Below are 13316 nucleotides of genomic sequence, written 5' to 3'. Positions count from 1 at the left end.
CTTCTGTGTTATGGATCATGCAGTACAGCTTGTCCTATGTAAGTCAGTGATGGAGTTCAGGTCTGTCATGTGCATAGCTCACTGCCATTCAGATTGTACAAGGTGCAGCATGTTATTGATACCAGCAACACAGGCAACACATGGCATCTGTGCAAGCTCTTTGATACTCCTGGTGAGGTACTGTTGGGGACTTTATGGTTGATGGAGGTGTCTGCTGAGGTACATCCCACAGGGGCTATTGTAGTCAATTGTACCGCTGATGAAGGATGACTGCAGAGCCACAATGACCTCCCCTTATCTAGATCTGACAACCTTCATGATTAGGTGGGTATATGGTATGCTTCTGTAAACACTACAGCACATGTTTGTCCAATGCAGGATATCTATCACCTTGTGTCCCCAGGTCTCTCATTACATGTTAACTACGTAATGGGTTAACACCTATGTGGTAATTGGTGGGCACTTACTGTATATCCACGGGGTTGACTATACACTTTTCTGCAATTAGCTTGCTGACATGGCTATGGCACCAGTTGTCTGTTTCTATGTGGCCCTTTTGTGGGATGCTTGTGTCAGCTGGTGGATCATATATGGTGAGCAGTTTGTAGTCCTCTGCAAACATGTTCAGACACAGTCCTTCCATGTTTGCCTGTACCTATGGGACATATATACCAGATGAGGGAGATCCCAGGACCAAGCCTTGTGGGATGCCAGTTATATCTGGTTTGTAGTCTGACATGGCTGCAGCATGTCTGTCCATGTCTGTTCTGTCCTTGGTCTGGTTTGCAACCCCTCTACTGACATAGGGGTTTATATTTAAGCTGGTGAGCTTATCTATAATGAACACGTAGGGTATTGAATAGAAGCCTTTGCAAGGTCCAGCTATGCTGTGTGGACCACATTGCCCTCATCAATGACCTTAATGACTGTTTCAATTGAGTCAAACATGTTTAGGGGCAGGATCTGCACTTAAGAAAGCCACACTGGGTAGGGTCCAGTGTCAGTAGGTCCCCAATATCTTTATGTCTGTGGTACATGCTGATCCTTTCCATAGCTGTGCAGACCGAGCTTCTCAGGATTCTGGGGTAGTAGTTTTCAGTATCCATTCAGGCAACACCTTTGTTGAGAAGGACCACTGTTGTTGTACACTGCTCTTTGGGTACATATTATGTGGTAAGGCTGACATTGAGCAGGAGTGTGATTTGGCATTCCATTGATCTTGGAGTCCATGTTGCACTCAGCCCAGGACACCATCACATACCATTGCTGCTGTGTGTTTTGCTTTGTAGATGCTGGCTGTTACCTCAGCATCTGCAATGTCAGGGGGCCAGCAGCCTGCTGGGATAGATATTCTGCATTCTGGGGGGGGGGGGGTTGCACTGCACCTTTCAGGATGTATGTTGGCAATATGTGTGTGTGTTTGTGATATTTGTGTGATTCAGAGCATATCTGTGAATTCCCAACACGGTTCCTACCATCAGTTGTGAAAGCCTTGGGATTATCCTTAGTGTCCTGTACAAATTTGTATCTTCATAGGTTCATAGGTTCATACTAGGCTATCCACCCTAGGGCATTTGTTAGCCTAGCCAGAGTGTGTGTGGCTTTTGCCACCCCTTGCTATGTGAATATTATGGCCATTTATGATTTGCTTTGCTGTGCCTCTGTCTGGACATGACACAGTGAAGACCCCCAATGTAACTCTACAATCATCCATCCACTTGGCAAGATTCCTGTTGAAGAGTGTCAGTGAGGGGTTCTGCCTAACATTGAGTGGGATTCTGGTCCAGGTTGTGGGGAGCCTCTGGATTATGTATCTGTCCCACCAGCACATCCTATTTCATTATTTGTTTTGGTTGACATCTCTCACTCTCACAGCTCCGATGGCTTTGAGTTTTCTGGGGTGGAGCATGTCCATTACTCCTGTGTTGGGTATGGCCTTCTACAACAGGCATGCAATGCCTCTGTGTAGGCAGTATGTGACTGCATTCAGCTGGGGTGTCTACAGCCAGGCAGCATATTACATATATTTGAGACCCTTTATCCTCTTGGTGAGGTACCTTTGAGGTTTTTCTAACTGCTGCAGGTGTCAGGTAAGGTACATTCCATATGAGGCATTATACTAGATTATGGGTGTGATAAGAGAACAGTACAGGGGCACAATGACCTCTGTTGACGTAGATGTGAATCCTTTCCTGATACGGTGTCAAATGTAGACAGTCTTCCTAGCCACATTGGCAATGTGAGTGTCACATAACAGGTTACTGTCCACTTGTGTCCCTAGGTCCCTGATTACTCCTTCCATACATAATGGTTTACCACCTATGTGGTAATTTGTGGTACCTTGTTTGGTATTTGGTGGGACATTCATACTGTCCAGTGTCTTCAGGATGGCTGGGTGTGGTTCCTGTGTGTGAGAGTGTGGTCTGTAGCATGCTACAGACTGTACAGCAGTCTTGCCTACAGCTAGTTGCACATGGGTGGACTCCAATGCCTTGTGCATTGTCAGTTACCTGGACGTATGGGTGTCTGTGCTGAATATGGATACTCACCCTCCTTTTATGTTTTGTTCCAGGTTTTGGGGCCATGACACATGATTTGTGGTATAACCTGGTAGTGCTGGTGTGCTGTCAGGAGGCTTGCAGCAGGTTTCTGTCACTGCACAGACATCGATGTTCTCCATACTGGGGATGGCCTTGGGAGCATGCATATTGGGGTTTGCACATCTGGCATTGGTCAGCATTACCCTTATGTTTCTTTCCACTTATGTTTTCTAGGGTGGTGGGTTAGTCTTTTCAGCCTTGCCTACAAAAGGCTCTATGGAGGTGGCAAAGGCCTTATCCAATATCCAGACGCCCAGGGGTAACAGGTGCAAGCCATCCCAAGAACAGCTGCGTGGCTTGTCAAGCATGGCATCCCAAGCAGACAGACATTGGATCCCCTTGGAATGACACCAGTAAGTGTGCCACTTGCTATGACTGATCATTCCGTGTTTGTACTGTGGCATTATTATTGGTAAGGGTAGGATGCTGCAAACGGTGAGTGTCATACCGGCCTGGACTACATAATCAGAGAGCTCATCTATGTCTCTTTTCATGAAGTCTAGGGAGGTACATCTCAGGTCATTCACACCAGCATGGACTATGACTGCATCATATTTCTACTTGCTTTGGGTGACCTGCATACTTCTGTTATGTGGCATTGTGGCAGCCTACAGGCAGCTTACTGTACCCTTTCCCTTGTTCAGTCTGGTGTGCGGGACAGCAGTGTGTCTGACTATGGAGTCACCTATTACAACTGTATCAGGCATGTTGTTTCTCCTTCTGGCCTGTGACTGTTTGGCACACCAGCTTTGTGTACTATGTGTTGCATGTGCTATGTTTGGAGGTTGTTTGATTGGGTGTCTGCTTTAGAGGCCTCTGTTGGTGTGCTGTGTTTGTAATTTGTGCCTCCGGGAATGTTTTTCTGTGTTTATGTGTTTGGTTTGCAGTTGTGATAGGTCTATGTGGGACTGTGTTTGTGGTTACCTTCTCCTCCTGACTAGTTTTGGGAGTACTGAGTTGAGGGAGCTCAGCCTCCAGTTTGGATAGATGGTTGCATCTCTCACATATATTTGTATTTCTTGGGTGGAGTTGGGGTTGTCTGTGTACTTGGGGCAGGTGTAACATTGCCTCAGGATTCACAGATTCAACTTGTTGTGGCTGGCCTTAGTGGATTGTATGTGTGGACATATTTTATTGCCATACTACTGATCAGTGATTACTTCATTGTTTATGTTTGCTCTATCATGTAGTAGCTTCCTCATTCTCTTGCATGGTTTGGTTATGGCTGGTGTCCACCATGCCAGATGCCTGCATGTATGGCATTGTGTCTTGTTTTAATTTAGGATTGCATAATCCAAGCATTCCTGGCAGTGTTCTTGGAATGGCTGTATTACAGGTTCTGAGGTATGGCCCATATTTTGCACCTGCACAGGACCTTTAATGGATTCCACATCAGTTTGGAGGAGTGTGAATATTGCTTTACACATGTTTTCCACTGCGGTTTTCTGGCCAGGGACTGTGGTCAGGATTTGTAAATCCAGTGTGATTACTCTATGGTCTGGTTTTACCAGTGAGCAATACACTTCTTGTCTTGCCATCCAGTACCCATGTTGCTGATTATCACATCCAGTATGCTTACCCCTCTTGTGGGAGTGGTACGTTGTTCCTGGGTCTTTTGGTTTATGGATTCTATGAACTTTTGTCCTACACTGTTGGAGCTAGTATAATGCTCCCAGTCTATGTCTGGGTATTTTCAGTCACCCAATATAATGTGGTTTGGAGGACTTGATATATTCATGTATTCCAGCATAGGCCAGGTGCAGTTCCTGGTGTTGGGACAGTAGTCTGTAGCAGGCTATAAACTGGGGGCAGTTTTAGCCACTGTTACTTGACCATGGCTAGTCCATGCTGCTTCTTGTTGTGGTACCAACATGGGGGTGTGGTTATCCTTGACAATTCTTGCTAGCCACCCTCCTTTTGTAGCTTGTTCCATGTTTTGAGGCTGTACAGCACAGTATGAGGTGTAACCTGGTAGTGTTAGGGTGCTGTTGTGAGCCTTGACTCAGTTTTCTGTTACAGCACAGATATCAACATTCTCCATACTGGGTGAGTTTAGACTGCATGCATCTTGCTGTTTCGACTTATCCCTTATCTTATTCTTATCCCTTCAGAAACCTATGGAGATAGGTTTGTGTTTTGAGCCTTACCTATTCAGGGCACACTGTGGGTAACAACAGCCTTTGCCAGTATCCATACGGCCTGCACTGATAGGTGCACGCTAGTCCTAGCAGGTGGCGCATCATGTCATGCTCAGCATGTCATCCCAGACTGGCACACATTGGATCCCTTTTGACTAACTGCGATACTTCAGTCAATTATTGCACTTGATCATCTCATTGTCATATTGTGGCATGATGCTTGGTGAGGGTAGGATGTTAGTCAGCGTCCTCAGGTGTGCATATAGTACATGGTGTTACATTACTTAACACATGGCATTCATGCCTCAGGTTGTGCTGCAGGGCTGCCTCTGTCGGATGCGCATATTACACTTCCCTGTACATGTTTGTGAGCAGGTCATGTCATTGTAGGCATCCATGTTATTATTTGAGTGAGTCAGAAGGGGTATCATTCCCAGGGTTCCTACTGAGCCAGTGTATGTGCTATGCGTTGCCTCTTTGCCAAGGCCAGGGCATACTGGGCATGCCTCCTTCTGCCTACTGGGGCAGGCTCAGGTTGTTCCTCCTCCGAGTCATGCTCTGCCTGTGATGGCCTTGGCAATGGTGGGGGGCTGTTTGGCCCGGCCCTATGCTGGTCCTGCTGCAGCTGTTTTTGCAAGATCATATTATGTAGCATAGCACATACCATGACAATTTGGGTACATGTAGTTGGTGTGTACTGCAAGGCTCCACCAGATGTGTCTAGACACTGGAACCGTGACTTGAGCAGCCCAAACACACGCTCTATTACATTACGTGTTTGTGCGTGTGCCTCATTATGGCGTTCCAGTTCAGGTGTGTGTGCGTTTCTGATGGATGTCATCAGCCACGGCTCCAGTGCATAACCTGCATCCCCCACTAGGTGTCCATGCGGGGTGTCCCCATTGGCAAATGTCTGGTACAGCTGCGTCAAATGCCAGATGTGGGAATCATGGTAGCTCCCAGGACAGCCAGCACACACATTCATTATTATGCCCTGGGCATCACACACGACCTGGCAGTTGATGGAGGGGAAGCCCTTGCGGTTGATGTATGCCCTACCCCACTCACCGGCTGGTGCTTTGATACGTATGTGCGTGCAGTCTATTGCACCCACTACCTCAGGGTATTCCGCTACTTGCTGGAAGAGACGCATATTGCTGGCCAATACCTCACGGGCATTGGGGAAATATACATAATCACCGACATGTGCTGACATGGCATCCAGGAACTGGTGCAGTACCCTGGAGGCTGATGCCTGTGATATCCCCATCATATCACCAGTTGGTCTCTGGAAGGTACCTGTTGCTAGTATTCTTAGGCCAACACATACCTTGGTTTCCACTGGGATGGCTTCCCCTCTGTTGGTTCTGTGTGTGAGGTGTGGCCTGCACAGCTCCACTATTTGCTGCAGGAGGTATCTGTCCACTCTATAGCGCTCTACTATCTCCAGCTCATGTAACCCGTGGTGGGTGACCCTGGGCCTGTACACTCTTCTCTGTCTCCTCACTGTGGGTTGTCTGGCACCATCTGCATTGTCACCACCCTCAGCAAGTCGCCTATGTCTCATTATGACAGCTATGGCAGCCCCTAACATTTCTGCTCTGAGTTCAGCTTTTTCAGTTTTCACTTCTAATAACTTACTCCTGTCTTGCAATGTCTCTTGAGAGAAACATCCTGCACTGCTGTTTGCAGAGTTTTAAGTGCTGGGCTGGGCTACTATTCTGCCTGTGTAATTGCCTGCTTCTAATTGTTTTCACCTGCTAGCTCCAGCAGTATTCCCTGCTAGCTTCCTACTAAATCTGTTGCTTCCTTTTTCCTCTCTGTTTCCTCAGGGAGGAGCCGTGTGCAAACCAGCAGAAACACGCTCACAGTGGCTTACACGCGCGCACACATGCTTACACGGTTCAGAATCTGCTTATTCGGATTAAAACGCGTGCACACCCATGCAAACAGTGTTAAACATCTCCCAACACGCTCCCACATGCTCAGTCTGTCTTACACGCGGTCACACTGTCTTACTCGCACTTCATGGCGCGCACACGTGCGCATGCACGCCCAGCAAGAAACTTTGGTGTAGGCAACAGTGTACACCTTCCATTTCTTGACTTTCTCATGCTTATCTAGTGGCACACCTTTTTCCATGATATCTGTCTGACATCTGTCATGTAACTCTGACCTCCAATGAACTGCATTTCTTTCTACCATTCCCCCCTGTGATGTCACCTATCTCCTACTCTGTTCCTCCCCCTTCTGTAAGTCTTACACTACTCAGACTGTGCTCATTTGCTATGTGACAGTGGAATTCAGTATCCTAACACTCATTTGCATCAGATTGCCTACTAATGCTTAGTTACATCTCTTAGACTCAGCTTCCCCCCTTAGCAACCACTACACGGTGGCCATGTTGGTTTTGGTCTGCTGGTCCCTGCATTGACATTCCATGTATTGCATAAAACCCACATTTGTGGGTTTATAACCTTCGTTTTTATGTTTTATACAGCGCAGCCCGTTTGCGTGGGGCTGCGCTGGGTTTAAACATCGGCAAAAAATTATATTTTTAATATATTTGCATCAGGTTACCTTGCCAATGGCCACATATTTGGCCATTGGCATGCTGCCTGACACATACGCACCCTTTATTTGGAGCGGACATGGCTCCATTACGGTTTTTGCAGAAACTTACTCAGTTGTCAACTGAGTACATTTCTGCAGCTAAAACGGCTCTTACACGGGCTGTTCTGGGCTTCTTGGATCGCTAATCATCCTCATTTACATGCTATTCGGCTGCAAGTGAGGTGATTAGCTTATCCACGCCCACTCCGTGTAAGAGACGTTTTAGCTTGTCTCTTACACAGACTTTGGGCTGTTCCTGGATCGCGAAGGCTGCATGGAGTCTTACAATACTCTTAGACTCCGTGCAAGCCTTCGTGAATCCTGCCCATTAGTTATTCAGTATGATCAAGGTCATGATAAGAAAGCATAAAGATAGACTGTCAGCAAAATCTTTCCAAAACACACATTGTTCTTTCTGTTCAGTCAGCTTAAACTATATAATAATTGTTTCATTTATACTGCATGATTTTACTATAAAAATAAGGCCTCTCCCTTTGCTTAGGGAGGCACAAGTTTATTTTACTTGTATATCCATAATTGCATTCTTTAATAAAGAGATTACTTGCTTGGCTGAAGTCTGAGTTTTGTATCTTTCCTTAACAGGGGGAAATATGTATGGGAGAATGACTGCTGTTTTCACCACCCTAGGCTAATATGTATATATGACAGTCCATAAGAGTACTGTAATGGTGACAGGCATGTCCTAAGACTTTTTGACTAACCATCCTCAGATGGTTAGACTAAGTCCATACCTCCTCCACTCTCAGCCTAACACCAGTGTCCCACAAGGCTGTGTGCTGAGCCTCCTTCTGTATACTGTTTACACCTCTGACTGTGTCTCCTCTCATTCTATTAATACCATCATTAAGTTTGCGGACAACAGCACAGTGGCTGGACTTATTTCAGGAGGAAATGAGACATCATACAGAGATGAAGTTCAAAGACTGTCTACATAGTGTACTGAGAACAACCGTTCCCTGAACTCTACCAAAACAAAATAACTCATAATTGATTTCTGGAGGCATGATGTCCCAACTCAATATACATCAATGGAGACTGTGCGGAAAGGGTTTCTGTCTTCAAGTTTCAATGTATACATGTGGCAGAAGATCTCTCTTGGTCCACAAACACCACAGAGGCAGTCAAGAAGGCACAGCAGAGACTCCATTTCCTGAGGATCCGCAGGAAAAACAGCCTGCAAGAGAAGCTACTGGTGTCTTTTTTCCACTGTATTATTGAAAGTGTGCTGACATACTGCATTTCCACACTGCATGCTAACAGCTCAGTGGCAGACAGGAAGTTCCTTCAAAGGATCATTAATTCTGCCCAGAAAATCACTGCTGTCTCAGCAAGGCAACCAACATCTTGAAAGACCCTTCCCACCCTGGACATCACCTGTTTGAGCTACTGCCTTCTAGCAGATGTTTCAGGTCCATTCCATCTCGGACAAACATACTTAAGAACAGTTTCTATCCCAGAGCCATACATGAACCCAGAGGCTCCCTTCGCTCTGGAATGGAATTCCAATTCATGTTAGGCAGAGCACGTCACTGACTCTCTTCAAGAAAAATCTTGATGAGTGGACAGGGAACGTAGGTTTGTCCCGGGGATTACTTCCGTGTCACTATTAGACAGAGGCACAGCAAACTAAACTTTAAAAAGGGCACAGTATACTCAAATCAAGGGGTGGCGTAAGCCAAACACAATCGGGCTAGGCTTATAAATGCCCCAGGGCAGATAGCCTAGTATGAACCTATGAACCTATGAACTGAACAATACTAAATACTCACACGGAGTACAGATAACAGCCATTTGCACTAGAAGGTACATGCTTATATTCCTGTGCACCTTACCTTTTTCCTTTCATGTGCAATTATACCCAAGTGCAGTAACTTAGTTGTTTACTGCATTCCATTGCATTATAATGTATTGTTTGGTATTGTATTGTATTCTCTTATTTATTCATGTTCATTATATGTGAATGCACCTTAGGAGGATTACTACATATTTTGCTGTACTTGTGCAATGACAATAAAGGAATCTTATTTTATCTTATCTTATCTAAAGATGGGCTGTCCTGATACTGTGGGATACCTTATTACCAGTATGTTCTAAGGAAGTCAGAACAAAAACAGCTTACCTCACACTTTCAGAGTACTGCATACCTCTTCATACTGCCTGCACCACCAGATAATGCTGCCATTTCTCCTAATAATGCTGCTGCTGCTCAGATATGCAATATATATACATATATATATATATATATACATACACGTGTGTGGGTGTATATGTATATATCTGAGCATGTTGCTCAAGTAGAAAGGCCTCAAAGATTTCTAATCAAGAAAACTACAGACCTTTAATGCTTAAAATATCTTGATAGATTAGCATGAGTGTCCTTATAACCAGTAGGCTCCTGGCTGCTCCTAAGTGAGCTGTGTCTTGCTTTTTCAGCCATGAAGCAGCAAATCCAGTTTGATGTCTTATTTCTTCCTAAAACTTGTGGCTCTACAAATACTTGTACTAGAGGCATAAATGTACACAAAGAAATAAACAGGATTTGATGGAGGAATAGGTTCCTAACTCAATATATTCTCTTGCTATGGAATAAAATCCCACTACAGATCAAGCAAATACTACTTTTGCTAATTTTAAGGCTAATTTTTGAAAATCGGAAAGGTAGACACAAATTTTTACCAGGGATATCATGTACTGTCATGTGTGATTTCAGAAGGGGGGACTATTAAGTGCTTGAAAATAGTGTCAAGAACTTTTAAGAGTGTTTGATTAAAAATGCATAGGGCTAGGGGACTTATAGCTGTTGTGATCGCCTGCCTAGTATTGTTCTTATGCTCATTTGTAAGGAAAGGAGACTTGTTATATATCATTTTAAATGCATTAATGTTATATTATTACACAGGTAAGTAACTGATTCCAAATTTGTGTTTAACGGAGCATCATTGTAGTTACTTTTTACAAGAGTTTCAAAAACAATTCTCTATGTTCCAGATTCACATAACAGAACTGTATTGTGAATGTTAACACCACACAACAGAACATCCAATATCAGACTTCAAAATTTGGAAAAAATATTATATTCATCTCATGTCAGTAAAGACGGGAGCAGACACATTACATAATGCCTGAATGTGTGAAAAACCATAAACTGACTTGTGGTTGCTCTGAAGTGAATCTCCCTTTTCTTCAAAATGCAGCAACCTAATACATTCGAGGTGCAGGGGGTACATCCCCTGAATGAGTTATTTTGCCTCATATTAAAAGTATTTATTTACTTGCACGGTCTATGTCTTATGTCATACAGTTTATTTTTGTTTGATATAGTGTTCAAGCAGAATTGTCTGCAGATATTATTTATATCATGATAATAACAGAGTAACATTTCCGCCTTTACTATCTATCTATATATATATATATATATATATATATATATATAAAATAATATATATATATATATATATATATATATATATATACATACATATGTACACACACACACACACACACACACACACACATATATATATATATATATATATATATATATATATATATATTAATATATATATATATATATATATATATGCTGAAATTAAATCAACAGGTGCTTCAACAAAGTATTAGTTTAAGGGTGTGCACACTTATGCAACTAGCTTATTGTACGTTTTTTATTTTTTTATATTTTCTCCCTTAACAGATTTGTTTTTCAATTGAATTGTACAGGTTATAGGTTACATTAAAGGTGGGAAAAGTTTTGAAATTATTCATTATGGTCTCATTTTTTATATCACAAAAATGTGGCATTTTAACAGGGGTGTGTACACTTTTTATATCCACTGTATATATATATATATATATATATATATATATATATATATATATATATATATATATATATCTACATCTATATATCTATATCTAAATCTACTGTGTGTGTCTATGAGTGTATATATATATATATATATATATATATATATATATATATATATATATATAGGATCTGTACAGATCCCCAACGGCACTTTCTGTCGAAGCAGAAATCATAGAACATACTTAACCAAAAGTGCTGTTCACTGAAGCAGCACTTTCGGATAAGTATGCTCATTGTGCCGGTCGCACTATGGTGCAGTTAAGGGAAAATTCCCTTTTCCTCACTGTAGTGTGACCTCAGAGTGAGAATATAAAAGTGGGGGGCACAGCCCCCCACATGGGGGTGCAGGGGGCTTGCCTCCCTGCATAAAGGAAGATTTATTGCTTTGTTTTTTTTTTCTAACGCACTTTAACAAAAGTGCTTTTTTGGTGAAAGCGCTTTCGTTAAAGTGCATTCGGTTATTGTGGATTCGGACTATTGAACTTTCGTTCAATAGTCCTAGATCCAAATATATATATATATATATATATATATATATATATATATATACACATATAATGCTTTACTGCTATTCTTGAATGATGATAAAAAATGTATTTTTTCCAGTGATTTCTTATTTCTATAAAACAGTGTACACTTGCCACTGACAGTAAGTTTTGTCTTTGAAAACCACTTTTCATGCAGTGACAATTATTATTTACTATTATCTGTACAACAGTCATATCCTGGGTACTCTTTTTATATTCATGTAATTCTGGCTCAGTAATAGACAGATAGTCTTCTTATTCTGCTGTGGCATTTAACCTATAGTCTTTTTTCTTCACCTTGCACCAGAACTATTGGTGTAGCAGTAGCGAAATGTGTGCCTACTAATGTTCAACATTAGATCATTGTTGCAGTAGCCTAAGCTCTTTGGATTATGTCCTGCCAAAGATATGACCAACCGTCTAGCTTTTCAAAGCAGAAGGGTGACTTCCACGCTCGGGAAATGCCAGGATCTCAAACATACCTCCACATAAAGGGAAGTTAGAAAGCCAAATGCTTCAGAGCTTTTTGCCATGTAAGTCCACTCCTTCTGTGGACTTCATGGAAATGATGGTTGGCTAGCAATCATTTAAGAATGGGCAGATAAGTCCCTGCTGGGGAAGTCTTCCCACTATTGTATCCTTCTGAGGAAAACTAGTGTTTTTTTTTTTGTGAAATTAATATTATTTGGGGTACTAAACTTATTTTGCATGGGCTGCCATGTATGAGGGAATGTTTCTACAATTAATGCTTATGGAATTTTTTTGTGTTAAATGTGTTTCCTTTTTCTTATATACCTTTATAAACCATATACATTACTGGCAGGACTTGGTATTTTAAGGAGCTGTCCCATATGTTTTTTTTTTTTTTTACTTCAAAACCACCTTTTTGACTGGCACTAGATTTAATGACTCTTTCAAGCTCCATTACCCATCTTTGAGTCTGACATCACAGTTGGACTTTTGAAGCAGTTACCAGTCCACTTGGGTTTTTCTTCTCTCATCAACAAGAAGAAAGTTCTCAGGGAATCTGTGGTATCTAGGCCTGCTGCTGTTTTGCCTCAGCTGCTAATGGGTGACACTGCTGTGGGTGGATTTGGTTCTCTGGATTGCTCATTGTTTTGTAGTAGCCACAAAAAGACACCAGCTGTTGTTACATTTCTGTGGAAATGGAATATGTGATACATCCACCGGCGATGAAAGGAAATCCACCAACAAATGATCCAAAGTCCATTAAACAGAACTTTATTATTAACACCACCAAAAAAATAAAACAACAAAGTAAAGCATGAGAGCAGGTTTAGCACTTTGGTCCAAACAAAACATTTGGACTTCTTCAGAACCTGCTATGTTTTAGTTCTCATCCATTTTTATACCCTGTGGTTAAGAAGACTTAATTAAATAATCATTTCATGGTTTGGTCTTTCTTAAAAGTATGTTAAACACTGTGCATAAACTGCATAAATGAATTAATACAAAAATAAAAATACAACAATATATGTGGATATGTATATAAGTGACCAAATAATATTTTACAAAGCACTTCATAGTT

This window comes from Protopterus annectens, chromosome 2.part1 (assembly GCF_019279795.1).
Source record: "Protopterus annectens isolate FY-2018-M chromosome 2.part1, PAN1.0, whole genome shotgun sequence".
Taxonomy (NCBI): Eukaryota; Metazoa; Chordata; order Ceratodontiformes; family Protopteridae; genus Protopterus; species Protopterus annectens.
This window is presented reverse-complemented; position numbering follows the sequence as displayed.